General features: G+C 39.1%; 1 long non-coding RNA gene across 1 annotated transcript; it reads right to left on the bottom strand.

Annotated features, from left to right (window-relative positions):
* Window positions 1-685: 685 nt before the first annotated feature.
* Window positions 686-13893, bottom strand: LOC113950947. Its single transcript, XR_003528938.1, has 3 exons — window positions 13782-13893; window positions 13230-13334; window positions 686-729 (listed from the first exon to the last, which is right to left on the bottom strand). It is a non-coding gene; the product is annotated as an uncharacterized LOC113950947 (long non-coding RNA).
* Between the last annotated feature and the right edge of the window lie 2096 nt (window positions 13894-15989).

Raw genomic sequence — 15989 nt, 5'->3', positions numbered from 1 at the left:
AGGACATCGGTACCCACTCCTGTGTCTTACGGCAGAGACAATGAAACCCAGAGGAAAACAGCTTTCACCCCTTTCCTGTAACACCTCTTGCTCCACACTACGTGCCCTGACACAGCTGAAGTTGCCCACTGCCAAGCTCCCTTTATTACTCCAAAGGTTATGACAGAGAAACACAATTCTCAACGCTCTCCTTCCAAAGCAAGTAATATTCTTGACAGATGGATGTAACAGCTTCCATTTTCATTAGCTTCATAATCGCTGGAAAGTGCCAGAAAAGCATACTGTATTTTGAGCAAGGAAATTTTCATGGCAATATTTTTAGGCCCCATTGGAAGTATTTTCTTGTAGCAGGCGCTTCCTCTGATTTCTTCACTGGAAATCAAATGTTAACCAGAAATGCTAAGCTATGCATACAAATGGCTAAGAAATAATTGAAATACATACAGTTACAACAGGATAAACTGCAAAGGACTCAGCCATCTGGAAATATTGAAATCCCTCCATGTTTCATTAGTTTGACTATTTCTGTGATGTCGGCACAGAAGGGAGTCAAATCTCCCAGGAGCGCACATCCCAGCTGGGCTTCCCAAGGCACTGTGCAGGGGAAAAATGACACTGTTTCAGGGAAAGGAAAGGACTGACCTTTTCTCGTCACCACTACTGCTCTACAGTGAAGCCAATCGTTGGCAGACAATGAGAAGAAATGTCACTTCAGGTGGTAGCCAGCTGCTGTGGGTCAGGTGAAAAGGAAAAAGGTTTAAATTCAATACTTCTTTTTGAGTTTCATTATGTCTCATGGCACCTGCAATTTGCAACAGAACAACAGTTCCTTTTTTACTGTTTATGTCTCTATGGAAGTTTGGAATCGTTTACACAAGGTATAAAGGAAACAATCCCAACTGTGACTTACAATGTAATTATTTGTGCTGTAGAATTTGCTTTCATTATAAAACATCTGCCCTGCTTTTAAGCATAAACCTACCTTTGAAGTGCTTTATATAGTTTATGTAATCCTAAAGTTTAAGAGCTCATCTTCTGTTCACTTTGCACATGGCTTTACGATGAGCAATAATAACACAATTATATTTCCCCCGTATCTCTCCTTACCAGGAGTGACACTGGATCAATAGTGTAAACTTCAGCCTGGCGCATCTCTCAATTTAATGAGTTCATCAAGCTGCATTAATCACTTCATGCTCAAATTGATAGCACCAGGCATCCTTGAAATGTCTCTTGATATTTAGCTACTACCCTTTTGGAGGGCTGTGGAGCTCATTCTGTAGCAACCATGGCAAAAGTGTCTCTGCCATGAGTCCCCCGAGCACAACAACTCACTAAAATCCAATAACCCTATAGGCTATATACTCTATTAACTTTTTATGCTCACATCCCATTCAAGGGATTCAAGTTATTCTGCATGACCACCATATCCTTTTCTACATGTGAGAAAGTTGGGAAGTGTCTTGACTCTGACATGACTAAGTAACATACTTATAACTAAGACTTCTACACATGTAAAATGATAAGTGGAGTACATGTCCCTGTGCACTGGCAGGATCAAGCACAGAACCTCAGTACCAAGACCCCAAACACCTCAAAAACTGAGCTGCTTTATCCAAAATAACACTCAAAGTACAGCATGAGCTCAGTCAGTTGTTTGGTAAAACAACTTTACCAAACGTAAGTAGCACAAATCTTCAGTTGAAGAAATTTTTGTTTATTGTATCTTATTATTTTAAATCTCAATCAAGTTCTAATGCGCATTTCAACATTTGCTTTCTTAGCTGTTCCAACAGAATTTCTTAATAAAGTTCATTGGAAATTCATTTTTATTCTTCTGGTGATCACCAGCCCAACTTCTGTAAAGAAACTAAAAAGTAACCTAGTACTGAAATTAGCTGTGTGCTACTCAATTACTCTATTTCTTCTTCCTTCTGTTTTCATTAAAAGTATGAAAACAAATAACTAAAGCATAAATACTTTCAGTCAAACTTTTTTTAAGAAGAAAAGTTGCTAAAATTAAACTTGACATGTATTAAGCAAGGCTAGACCACTTATTAATGAAACAACTTATAAAGAAATAAAGGTGCTGCTTTCTGATTACAAGTAAAACTACAAGGCAAATATCTGTTTTATGTCAACTCAACCACTACACACTTCACAATGTTCCATAATATATTAATACCTGTATACACTGGTTTTATTCTTTACAATGAAGCAAATGTTAAGATACCTCTCTTTTTTTTTTCTACTAGTGGTAACTAGTTTCTCCTGTTTACAAAATCTTTCCTTTGGAATTTCAGTCAAATTTTAAGATTATTTTTATTTTAGATGTGTAATTATCTGTCAAAGCACCTTTCTATTATATTTCAAAATCTGAGTGGGAACTTACCTGCGAAAACAGCTTTAAAAAACCATTTTATTCACTTTAGTGAATAAAGCTTTAGTGAACTTTCTTTGTTCACTTAGTTTAAGCAAAAAATAACTGTCATTTTTAAAAAAATACTTCCATTTAATTAATTCAATTTTAGGATTAAATTACATTTAAATTTACATTTGAATGCATACAGTTGGATGAATTCCAAGTAAATAAAATTTAGGAAAAAAGAGTTACCTAATGAAAACACAAAAATGAAAGCTCTGCATAAATTCATTTAAAGCTACACAAGTGATCATTCTCCTAAAAAGCAGCATAACTGAGTACTTGGTTGTAAAGAAACTGTTAAAAAGTCTATGCATTGAGAAATAACCTTTACTTAAGGGGGAAAAAATGATGAAGCATACAGTTTTACCTAAGTTTTCTAACAAACATTTCAAAGGAGCAGTATGTATGTCCTGTGTTTGTATCTGGCAGAGCAAGACACTGAAGCCACTGGCCTTGACTGACGTGGAGCCACTCAAATACAATGCAGAAACCATCTTTTTTCTCATTGCAGTGCAGCAAACCTGGGAGGATATTATTTTCTTCTTTCATTTGGTTATGACTAAAACACCTTTAGGAGCCAATGACAGTCCTGGCTGTGTTACAGTTTCTCTTTATTACAATGCTCTGGCTGCAGACACACAGGCAGGAGGTTATTCTTTTGAAAAGATATGGTATTTTCCTGAAAATAAAATAAAAGGGGAGTGGAGGGGAGACACATGATGTGAGGCCTTGGGAAACCTTGCTTTGTAGAAAGCTTAAAGTACAGTCAAGCTGGGACTGAAAACATTGCTTTACCATTCCCACTCTTGGGGAAGTGTGCCAGGTCCCAGAAAGACGAGCTGAAGTTTAAAGATAAATGAATTCCATCCTGCCAGGAGAAACCTGCAGCATTGTGTCCCTGCCTGCTGGGGCCAGCCCTGCCATGGCAGCTCCTCCAGCTGCCAAAACAAGAGATGAGCACATAAGTCTTGCTGCTGGATAAGGGAGGGATCCAGTCACAATTCCCACACCTCTGCTCCACGCTGCCCCAGAGAGCCATTATTGGCACTTGAGTTGAAGCAGACACAAGGTCCTTTTGTCTCTGCTGCTTGCTTAGCTTGAAAATTAAAAGAAGCTATTGATAGCAATTCATATGCACCAGGATGGCTGTGAGGGCAACTTGAGCATGCTAAATTGCAAGTAATAATTCACTGCTCCGTGACAGCTTAACAGAACATAATCACAAAATTTAAAAAACAGGATTGGGAAAAAGGACGAGAGGACATCAAGTCCTTCTCTCTGCTCTTCTCAGAGTTTCTATTTATAAGCTTTCCAATAAAATCTCTATTCAGGGATGGGTATTTAAAAATGCCTAAGACACTACGGGTACCTTCAATTTCTGCATGCAGGCACCTGCATTAAAAACAACTCTCTGTGCTCACAACAGTTGAATCCAAAATCTGTAGGTAAGCCTAATACACTTCTCATTTCCATACTAGATCAAATGGCACCTTGATAGAAATTACATGCACTCTAATGGATGGAAGCCTAAATTTTATAGACTGGACTTCACTTCTCTTATCTTTATGTTAAAAGACTTTGTGCCAGGAAAAACAAAATCCACTTTTCATACATGCCCTTACTGCGGAATGTCCATATCAAGAGCTAAATACATATTTCCATTCTGTTAGTGCTCCAAACCCCCCATTATCTTAGGAAGGGGGGGTTTCCCTTCTTATCTTTAGTTTCAATTTGAAAATATTTCTTGTCCATTTGTCTTATCTTTTCAGCTTTAAATCAATTTCAGCAGCTTGAGAGAAATGTGGATGCTCGGTGCAAAGATGAGGGCTCTGGTAAAAGGCTGAAAAAACATACTGGAGGGAGCCAAATACTTGAAGAGAGGGAGTAAAAGGAAGGAGACCAAAAGCAGAAAGGAAAAGAGGCAGATGGGCACATACTACACACGAAGTTCAGGCAAAAATAAAAACCATATCATATTTAATAAGCTCTGGGATATTTTGTGCTAAACAGAAATACGGCAAGTGGCATTCAGTGGCACAAATCCCTTTTCCAAAAGCAATGCTAATCCCTAAAATCTCAGACATCTGAGAGACTCCACACATCAGTGTTAAGCTACAACAGCAGAACAAACTGAGTCTTTTTAATTTTGTGTGTCTCCCCCCCGTATGAAAACACTCATTTAAATTGCCAATTCTCTCACATTATTTGTTGTGCTCAAACCTTATTATTCTCAGACAGCAAATTAGGGTTGAAAACACTTCTCACATTTGACTTCAACTCATCTCCCTTCTCTGCTCAGTTCGTAAAAGCGAGAGGGAAAAAGACATTTCACCTACCACCTCTTGCCTATTCCTTTTAAAATGACAGATGAAGCAGACTTAAATACACTCTGGATTACTGTGCAGAAGACTCTGTTTTTGCCATCAGTGCCTGAATGAGATGGAAAGTATCAACAGCAAATATATTCTTATCTGAGTTTTGGTATTACCCAGATGGTACCACTAGTCAGTAATTAATTTGAGTGAAATAAACCTTATTTTTCCACAATCTTGAGCTGGAAAAAAAAATATCAAAAGGTAAAACTCTTATCTGTGGGGCTTCTTTCTTACTCTTAGTGTGAGCAGTCACTATGTATTTTACTTGATATAAAAGAGCTTTTACTCACCCCCTCACCTCTGACTTTATTTCCAACTTTCCTTATGCAGCTGCTCCCTTACCTACCGTGATTGCAATTGGGGCCATAAAAACAGCACACCAAAGAACTTATACAAGGAAATTTATTGCCAAGGGCAACAACAACAGATACTCACTAATACTGCAAGTGAAACTAATCACATTAACCCTTATAATTACTACTGACAATAAGCACAGCTGTGAGCCAAATTGATCTCGCAGGGGTGCCCGCTATGGCATTGTCACAGCTGGCACCTTGCAGAGCTCAGGAACCAGGGGGCAACGAGTGGGAAGTCACTTTGCATCCAAGTTAGCATGATGAGGATAAAATACTGTCTCCTGAGTAATGTTTGCACGAATTGAACGAAAAGCAAATCCTAAGTGAAAACCCTGAGACCTCCAGATCCAGACAGTAAGGGAAGGGCCTGCACAGCCTGGCTGCGTGGGGTCAATAAAGAGCATTAAGCTCTTTTTTCTATATCACTGGTAAGAATCTTGTTCAAAAATGCTGTGGCTAACACAGAAGCCTACATTTCATCACTTTCAAGAGAAGTTGAAAGATACCCTGTCCGGAGATGTGCTATCTACAGCCTAGACAAAACTGAACAACACTTCCACAGTAGTTATTCTTTCCTGCAATCAAGATATTGATTTGTGAAATATCTTCATGTCTTACAAGAACTGATTTTCCACAGCTTCTCAGAAAGATTAACATGGCACAAAGTGGAATTAAAAGATGAAACTGTATTAGCATTTAATTTGGACGAGGAATAGACACTTGAAACAAACCTCCTGATGGCCCCTGCTCACAGAACTCTGTCTTGCTTTGGAGAGCATGAGGTCTGAACCCCTGTCAATAAAACTAAATGGGGAGCACATCCCAGGCACAAATTGGCACTCAGATCACAGCCAGCCTGAAGAGAAACCACCAAAAAAGTATAGAGGGAGGGTGCTGACTCCTTAGTACAATTTTAATCTGCACGCTGAATCCACACAAGTATCCACACATCTTTGACTGCCTTTACTTTAACAGAGGACTAGACCCTGTTTTGAGATGGTGAGTTCAGACCCCCTCAGTTACTAAGCAAACATGGGATTGTTCAGAAGTTCACAATCTTAGTTTTCAATGGGCATAGCCAGTGACAATTAACTCCTTAACCACAAAGATGACCCCAGAAGGTCAAACAGCCCTTTGCTAAGCAGTATGAAAAGGAATGCTGTACTGCAGTACTACGATTTTCACCATCACAAATCTCAGCCTGGCAACTGTCACAAGAACAACCTTCACAAGATCCACAGAAATGGAGAATCAGAGTAATAACATATTTTTCAAGCCTTCCATAATAAGGGTTGTGGTATATGATCTTGCTATTGCTTTTTGCAGGTTTTCACTTAAGTAAACTCAGAAATACTAAAAATCACCTGTGAGGGGATCAGATAACATATTCACTTGAACAAAGGTCCTTTTCAGGTCAGTATTCCAATGAATTTTATTTTATTTTAGACCTTCTTTACAATGGCACCGAAAGTGCACTGGTGGGTAGAAAAACAAATAACAAAGGAAGAGACTCTGAAGACTTAATTCTTTTATATACTGAGAACAGTAGGTCATAATAACCTTTTAAGCAGATTACAATGTATATTCTTGTTATACATTTAGAATGCTCATTTATGGAGACAAGCAGCTATTTCAGCCAAAACTTTGCAGAATTCTTATCAATAAATTTTAATACAGAGTTCCCAAAAAAAAAAATCATTCCAAGGATGACCATTTTCAGTGTTTCAACAATCCCTGCAAGAGATGGCTGGATCTAGAGGACATGGACATTTTATCTTCTCAAAGAGGAGAAAGGTGGTAAAAGAGAGACCCAAAAATGCAGTCAGGGCAGAGGCAGATTATCAGTAGCAAGTTTTAGAGGCAGAGGGGAGAACTCAGGAGCTGACAGAAGGATGAGACAAAGCACTAGATGTTTTGAACAAGGACAGGAGAATGAGAACATACTTTTGCAGGGCAGAAAGGGTCTATTTTCAGCCTGCTTTTGCCACGCTGCAAGATTCCATGATGGAAAAGAAAATAGCACTGTAGCAGAAAATGATCATGACCTCTTCAATGAACCTGACCTCTGCTAGAGAATGTGCCAGTGTGATGAGGGAAATGAAGAATCTTAATGAGGGAAGAGGAAAGCCAGTCATCCTAATGCAATGGGCTCCTCCCAGGAGATCAGCTAGAAAGTAGCATTCACTGTATTTTGCAACTTTATTTGAATTCATCCTGGTTTATCTTTTAAAGAAAAAGCAAGACTATTCGAATAAGGACATGATCTATTTGTGAACTTCTTTTTTTCCTTAACATTTTCCTCAGAAGAATTAAAAAACTACATGCAAATCCTGGCAGCCACAGTACAGTCCTGGGGTAGAGGGGTCTAAGCAGCTTGTGCAAAAGCCTGGGAACAGGGAGGAGGCCATCAGTTCTGGCTTGCAGGAGGAAGACAGGTTAACAAATGGCTCAGAAAAGCACCTTGACAGTCCAAGACACAATTAAGTCCCTCAGATCCATTTCTGTGCTACAGACAACTCCTGGCAATCTCGCGACTCCATTTCCTAATAACCTGGAAAATTAGGTCAGACTGTGCTATAACAGTATCTTCTTCCTTTCTAACTCATCTCACACCATACAGACCCAAATGTAAAAGTTTTCTACCCAGCACTAAATCAAACAGGCCTGTTCTCTGTCTCTGAAGGCACACAGCTCAGTGTAGTTCTCACCCATCCTGCTGTGGGGAGCTGTCCCTCGGCATTCACACGATTCCCCAAATCACCCATTTACATCGACTGGGAGTTGGCTGGTCCCAACCCTGCCATGCAGCATGCAAGCATTTAAATACTATAGCTGATCATGTGCCAGTTCTCAAATCTCTTCTCTAGCCCTGTTTAACTTATTGATATAGGCACAGCAATGGAAACCACACAGCACAGACATTAAGTCCCTTCCCCTCAGAAAAATAACCAAAAAATTTCCACGTGGACAGATTATCCCACAAATGGCCTGAAGGTGAGTACAGACCCATTATTGTCAACATTGCCACTCTTTTCACTTTTATCTGTTGTTTCCGTTTTCTTTGTCTCTTTCACAGGTAGGGAAGCAAATCTAAAAATAAAGCCTCTTTTTCCTTGAAAAAAGGTACTCACTGGTAGTCCTTTTTAATCTTCTTCCTTTGTTCCCAGTCAGCTGCTCTTCTAACACAACCTGGATTTGATAAAAGAAAGCTAAAAATGGAGGATAAAACTTTGTTTTTCTGAAAAAAGCATCTTTCATAGAAAAGCTACAACAATTATTCGATTTCAGATGCTCCACCCAGTTGAAAGCTGGAGATGATTGTCCTGAACAATTGCTGCTTTCTAGGCTCCTGAACTTGCTGGGGTTTTGGGGTTTTCTTTTTGTAGGGTGAGGATTTTCATGTAATTTCCAACTTGATCAGGTGGAAAATACTAACCCATCACTTTGCCTTCCTGGGCCTCACTTTGTAGCTTATGCTGTTCTTTTTTAGGCCTCTGTGCGATCATTTCCATATTTATTAACAGGGTCTTTTTATAGAACCGTGGAATCGTTTATGTAGGAAAAGACCTCTAAGATTATCAAGTACAGACATTTTTGCTTCTCATTATTCTATGAAAGAAACAGGTAACTCAAAAAAAAGCCCAAATCATTTTGTGTTTGCTGAAAGCACAAAGGACTGATAGTTCAGCAGCACTAAGCTGACACTTCTGAGCCCAAAAGTTGATCTAACATGCCCTGCAGTGCAGGGGCAACAAATCAGCAGAGGATAACTCTGCTCACAGCATTATTCCACCCCCTCCATTCTGTCCCAGCTCAGGGGCTCAATGAGCTTGATCAAGCTTGATCCCCCACCACAATATTCCATAGGATGCCTTCGTATGAGAAGCTGCAAAGCTCTGTAGCGTTTCTTTCTCATTATTCACTTTTTGCACACTGAATCTTCTCTGAAGTACAGAAAGTAGCACATGAACCTTAACTTCATTTTTGTAATATTACAAAGATAGATTTATACAGTGCAAGATGGCACACACAGAAGTGCTGCAGCCAGGCATGAATGGGAGTGGTCTTGATTCCCTTCCAAATTGCAAAGAGGTTAACGTTAAGTCCAGCACCCCAGCAGGAGAGAGACATTTGATCCTGCTTAGCCACCTCTTACAGCTTCATGGTACAAGGATCAATTCAACTTTTTCATTTTACATTTGAACTTCTTTCTGTAGCTCCAGCAAATTTCGTGGTATGCTCTGGTGCCAGTTATTTTCGCTCCAGGAAATGACAGTTAATAGAATCAAATGTCCTTTTACAAAACACGGTTCTAATTTGAAAACTTACAGCATATCTGTTACTCAAACAGCACAACCACTTCTTTCAGGGCCATATGTCCTGACAATCTATACAGGGAAGTAATTTAGACAAAAAGATAAAAGGAAGGGCTTTATTGGTGGTCAGTATTAGCAAGTTAGTGTCTTAAAAGGTTTCTTTCTGTGCAATTTAGCCTTCACCTGTACTTGGAGCCTTGTGGTGGCTGCTGCAGGAAGCCCTGAACATTTCCCTAGTTGCTGGAACCAGGGTGGACTCAGCAACAGGTAACTCAGGTACACAATACAGTGCAGTAGGTCACACCTTTCTGAGTCAATCTGGCAGGTAAAACACACCCTGGGATTCAAGGCAGCTGTAACTGAAGAGCCACTTGGAGCATAATCTCCACAGCTCCGTTTTTATGAATATTGGACACAAAAGGTTTGGTGAGATGACTCTCACATGCCCTATTTATCATGATGATTTCAGTTTGCAAGGTTTTGACAGCATCGTGTCTCCCACAGGAAGACTGGCCAGCAGTGCCAGTCCTCTTTGATTTTCAAAACTAATGACTTTGCCTCTTCTTTATAAGCCAAAACCTGCTTATGTACACGTTCATGAAGAATACCAAGTATTAAAAGCCTAAGTGCCATAACGTACCACCAAATCCATTTTGTCTAACTATGGGTGCCAAAAAGTTTCAGCTAGATGCCTTTTATTCCTGTTGAAAAGCTAACAGGTATAGAGAGAAAGTATTGTAAGGCTTCCAGAACCTCAAGATGACGAAAAAAAGAAAAAAAGGAAAATGACCTCCAAGACAGACAATATGTAGTTGCCACACAATACAATACAGTCCCATGGTACAAAGACACTGTTCCTACAACAGATTGGCAGAGACAGGGCACAGCATCCTTGAGAATTAGAAGAGATTCAGAAGTTTTAAGCAGATACATAAATTCCTCAGGAGCTTAGGGCCAGTCAGACTTCTTCTCACTGAGAGAAGAAAATTCTTCTCTCTGCAAGCTACTCCTCACCCACAGTCCCAGCATGGTATTACCAGTAATGAAAATAGCATTTTTCACAAATTTTGCTGTTCTCAGAGCTGTAGAGTCACAAACAGCTCTGGGAAACAGCAGAGGAGCTTTTTACCGCATAAACAGAATTTTTAACCAAGTTCCAATTACAGAACCAAAAACCTACCCACTTCCCTGTACCTGCCATCACATTAAATCTGATGATAACTGAGTTGAACAGATGTGTAAATCAGGGCAGAATCTGACCTGCCAGATCTCTGTTATTAGTAATATTATTCACGGCACAAAATTCAACGTGACTTTCAGACTCTGGTTGAAATCTGCATTTCTGCCCATTAAAGAAACAAAGCCTTTTTCCTTTAAGGCTGTCCAAATTTTGCATTGGAACAAATAGGAAAAGAATATATAGCACCTACATTTTCACCTAGTGCCATCAAATACAAGTACAAATATAGAAAATCTTGGAAGAGAGGAGAAATATCAACTAAGCCTGGGCATACAATGTGAACAAACACTGTTAAGGAAAAGATTTTCAGCAGCCCTTATAGGAGTCATTATTCAAAGATGGCATTTGCACACAAACAGCAGAAGTGGATATCGTGCACATCCCGGTTTTATTCACAATTAATGATGTTTTCTTATCTGGACAGAAAATGTTTAAATCACCCTTTCGGTGCTAGAAAGAAAATGTTATTCTTCTCAGAAACAGCAATTTAAACAATTTCTGGCATTTCAGAAATGTTACTTTATCACAGGATGTGTATGCCTTTCAAATTATCTGTTTTGCTGAACACTTGTGAACCAGTTTCTGATAAACAGTCAGGAAGGACCCAGGGGCACATCTGCTCTGGCTGCTCCTCGCTGCAGCAGGACAATGCACGTGTGCTGCCAAGCGACCACGGTAGGACTGGTGCCTCTGGGAGACAGAGCTATCTTACACTTCATTTTTTTTCCCCACTCAACAGACAAAATGTGCATGGTATGTATAAATATATAACAAAATTTATAAATATATATAGGTATATATATATATATATATATAAAAATACAGAGAAGACAAGCAATGCATTTTTAACACTCTCTCTACAGAAAAAGCCAAAATATATTCCTATTGTTGAAAAATGGAGTATCTTTTTTCCCCACCTGCACTGCTGGAGTTTGCCGGGTAGAGCTCCCACGCAGCCCTGTGGCACCTAACCTAGAAAGCAACTTTATCTCTCAGCAAGGAAACCCAAAATCAAGAACAACACTACCAAGCCTTTCCTGAAGTCTGTGAGCTCATTTCTGCTTTCCACCATTTTTTTTCCCTTCTTGAGCTCCTGAATATCAGATCATGTGTAGCAAACGACTCAGTTTAGAAATGGCAATGTCACACACACACATCAGACTCTTCGAAAGCAAATAATCACAAACTAATGGGATTTGCCTCCAAACTTTTCAGAGGGCCAAGGACATCCCTGCCTGAACCCAGCAACCTCTTGAGGAACATTTTGTCCTGTCACTGTTATTCCCCTTTTCTCCAGTCTCCAGACACACATCTCAGTCTGACTGCCAAGGACCTGGTACCCCAGGTGGACACAGCATTTCCCAGGGTGACCCTGTCACCTTTCCTCTGTGTTTTAGGAGGAGGATGCTAAGCACAAGGCTCCAGAGACCTGGAGGAGAGGAGATGGGGTACCTTGTGGAGCCACAGGTACCCATGCAACCCAAAAACCTGAAGGGCAGTAACAGAACGAGTGCAATGAATTTTCAACATGCCAGCAGGGTGTTCTCAGTATCCCTCATCCATTACACCTTCCTAGCTGTGCTCCAAAGCCAACACAGCAGGGACAGTCAGCAAATCCCATCACTCAGGTACTACTTACAGTGCCACAACAGGATAGAATAAATCCAACCAACCTACATGAGTCTTGTGCACTTGTCATTAATGTCAGTCACAGCTACATCAGTTATTTGCATAATTGAAACTACAGCAGGGACTGAAACCCCAAAGGAGATATGATCTGTGTCTCCCACCCATGCACTGAAAATTACACCATTCTATTTTAATTCCATTTATCTAAATCTCACATGGGACCTAGAGCAACCAATTTAAAGACCAAGAAGGTAAATAACTGCAGACTACAAAACTTGAAAAAAGTCTGTGAAAGGAAAATTTGCAAACGTTAAATCCAACTCAGTTGCTGGATTCCCTAAGTTCTTTTTTTTTTTTTTAACAATAGACACACAGAAAAATCAAAATCATTAACCATAGAGAATAGGTCTTCAGTACACAAGTCTTTAATCTGGTTGAATGAATGATTTTTATCTGAAGAGCTCTTACATGATTAATAAGTAATTACCATGCACTATTATCAATCTAAAATGTCTTATGACGTGGGGTATAGATCTATTAATGACTTAGTCCATTGTCTGTGAGTTTAAGTCCTTCTTTACAACTATTTTACATGAATTACTGTTCTAGGTTCCCTTCAATTAAGTTGGTCATTCCCAGAATTGTGTTTCTTTTTCTTCCTTTTAAATGTTTTATCTGGAGAAAATAGGCAGAACAGAAGCCCTCTAAAAGACTAAAAATCAAATTCAGATTAACTCATCCATTTGTTGTTTTGTTCTAACACATTAGTCACAGTGAAACTACAGTGTCAGGGAGATCTGAATGAAATAGAGCTAATAAATTGTCTGCTATTCTCTCCAATCCCTTAATTGTCAAGAAGACAGTTGTATTAAAATACACTACCCTTACCTGTTGGTTTGTTTGGGGGTTTTTTTTAAGAATGCTTCTTCTCATGCTGTGCATTTTATGAAATATCCATCTTCTTGCAGGTCTTCAAACGTAGGTTTTTTAGCACTGAAGAGGAAAGCCAAGAGTTGTGGTCAACATGTCACCTCCTGCAGTCCAGAAACTGTATTCTGCTGGCAAAGTGCTTACTCCTATTTTTTCACTTTTAAGTAACAACTATTTAAATTATTAATGGTATTTTTCTCTGGTACTTAAATCTAACTATTTTTATTCTCCAGTGCTTAAACATAACCACTTTTATTCTTGAGAATGGTGGAATTAGAAATGGGTGGATTCACCCTGTAAAAATCTTGCCTTTTAGTTCCCAAAAGCTTCAATAACTCCAGAGCTGAACTACAAATCATCATTTTAACAGACACCCTTAGTCACTTAACCTAGACATAGCAATTACTGCAGCAACTGTGACAAGGTAAGACTAGAAAATCAGTTCTTCAGTCACCTGTAAGGGAATTGAAAGATTTTTACTTGAGCTGTCACACTTGTGAATTTGCTTACCTTTCTGAGTTTTAGTGGCCAGCATTTCCTTATATGTTTTGTTTTCTTTCAATAATTTATGCATTCCTGAAAGCACCAAAAATATCACGGCCTCTGATCAAGTCAAATCATGTTGCACTCAACAAAATACGATTCAGAATTGTCACCAATTTCTGAAATATCTTTAATCTTTAATTTTCAATTTAAGATTAACATCAGAAAGAGAAGCTATTGAGAAAGAGTGCTACTAAGAAAATATCAACTGCTTGAAGACAGAGATTTATTAATGTCACATATAACTTTTAAAGCAAATCTCCAAAGTTAGATATGTAAGTAAGACACAGAAATGCTGGTCTCTGAAAAAGGAGAAAAATAACTTGCAAGCAAAGCAGAGATAAAGGGTTGATGATGTAGTGCAGACATCTGCCTGTGCAACAGCAGTATATTACCTTTAAATAATATATAGACACTGTGTAAATGCACTTTAGTTATTAGCATTTTACAGGAGACTTTTTTCCTATGGTTGAAATCAGTTGTCATTATGTGTTAACACAGTACTTTACAGAATTCTTTTAACGGATGTTTAAATGTGAACATACAACAGTTTTTGTCATACATAAATACATGAACTACAGAAAAATACTATTGTTTTTATTACATTCTAAGTAATTAATTTAAAGAAAGAAAAAAAGTGTTTTCTTTGACTTTTCCCAAAGCCTGCTCTGACCATTTCTACCTCATATATATAAACACAATTATGTTCCTGTTTGAAAGCAGACAGTTGAAAAAAATCTGTCAAATTTTAGAATTCAGGGACAAACCACACCACACTTACACAGTATGGTAGTTTACTATTTTGTTTCTTTCCCTGAAAGAAATTAATTACTTGGCACTAGACAGCAGAGTTAGGCCTTTTATTTATTTTGAGAACACTCCCAAATGGTCAAAGTCCCAGTTCACTGTAGGTAGTGCCCTGTTGAGTTAGTGCTCTGCTGTTAATTAGAAATGCTTCTACTTAAAACAAAGCAATTAGAAAGACATAAGGATGGACTAAGTGAAATCATATGGAGCCGTCCTCTCCAAACCTTGCTATCCAGTCCAACTGGGAAAGAAATCATACCAAAAATAGATTCTTTCATGAGAAATTTGCTCCTTTCTGCCTGCCAGAGGCATTGCTTTTACAAGACCTTTTTTTCTGTTATTTCAATAGTTCTTTAAAACATGAACGTAAATGTTGAGCTGAGGGAGCTAAAAAAACCAACTCAGATCATAAAAAAGCATTGTTTGGTTTACTCCAGATCACACACACTGGACTGTGGCATTTCCACCTTAGTATTCACACACCTCTGCATGTTTTGCCCAGGGCTGGATAGAACAGTTGAGCACATCACACACTCCTTTTCGGGAGGCATTAGATGGGGTCACTAGTGGGAGGCAAAGGAACACAGTTTTGCTCTCAACTCCTGGATTCAGCAAATAATCACATTATTCCATATACAGCTATCAAGAAATTCCAGCATCCATCACCTCACGTGTGCATTAACTTAATGAAATCCCTTCTAGCACTCCTGAGACCCAAAGCAAAAACAGACCCCAGAACATCCCACCTCACAGGATACAGCTCCGGAGGAAGATTCCCCACAACTAACCTCTTCCCCGGTTAAAATCACACATTTGAACATGAGCTCCTTTAATCAGTGCTCAAATTACAGCATTTTTCCTTAACAGCAGCTTGGAGGAAACGTATTGCTGCCCCCGCCACACCCAGCGTGAAGCAACTTGAACACCCAGCACACCACAAACGACAAACTACCAACCCACAGTCACTGCCAAAAAGACAAGTAACTAGAAAAATAATTCCTTGCCCAGAAGAAGTAGGAATGTTTCCTGTCTTTGAGAAGGTGGGAGAACAGTGCTGACCAGCTTATGGTGTGGATGGTTCAAAAAGGAAGGGGGAGAAAAAAAAAAGTAACGTGTAAACAATTAATGCATCTGTGGGAAAGTCTCGAGTAACTGGGTTGATCTGCCTTCTGGTTCTTAATTAGAACGTTCTGTTCAGTACACACTGTGTCCCCAGTAAGCAATGCCTCCAAAGCAAATTAAAAGCAGCGTAATAAATCTTGGGGTTTTTTTTCTCCAGACATACAAATCTCTTTCCTCACCAAATATATACATACATAGGGAGAGAGAGAGAAGTTTATAAAATAAAGTTGAAGGAGGAAAACAGAG

The sequence above is a fragment of the Corapipo altera genome, unplaced genomic scaffold (genome assembly GCF_003945725.1).
Source record: "Corapipo altera isolate COAL_440 unplaced genomic scaffold, ASM394572v1 78, whole genome shotgun sequence".
NCBI classification, from domain to species: Eukaryota; Metazoa; Chordata; class Aves; order Passeriformes; family Pipridae; genus Corapipo; species Corapipo altera.
This window is presented reverse-complemented; position numbering and strand designations above follow the sequence as displayed.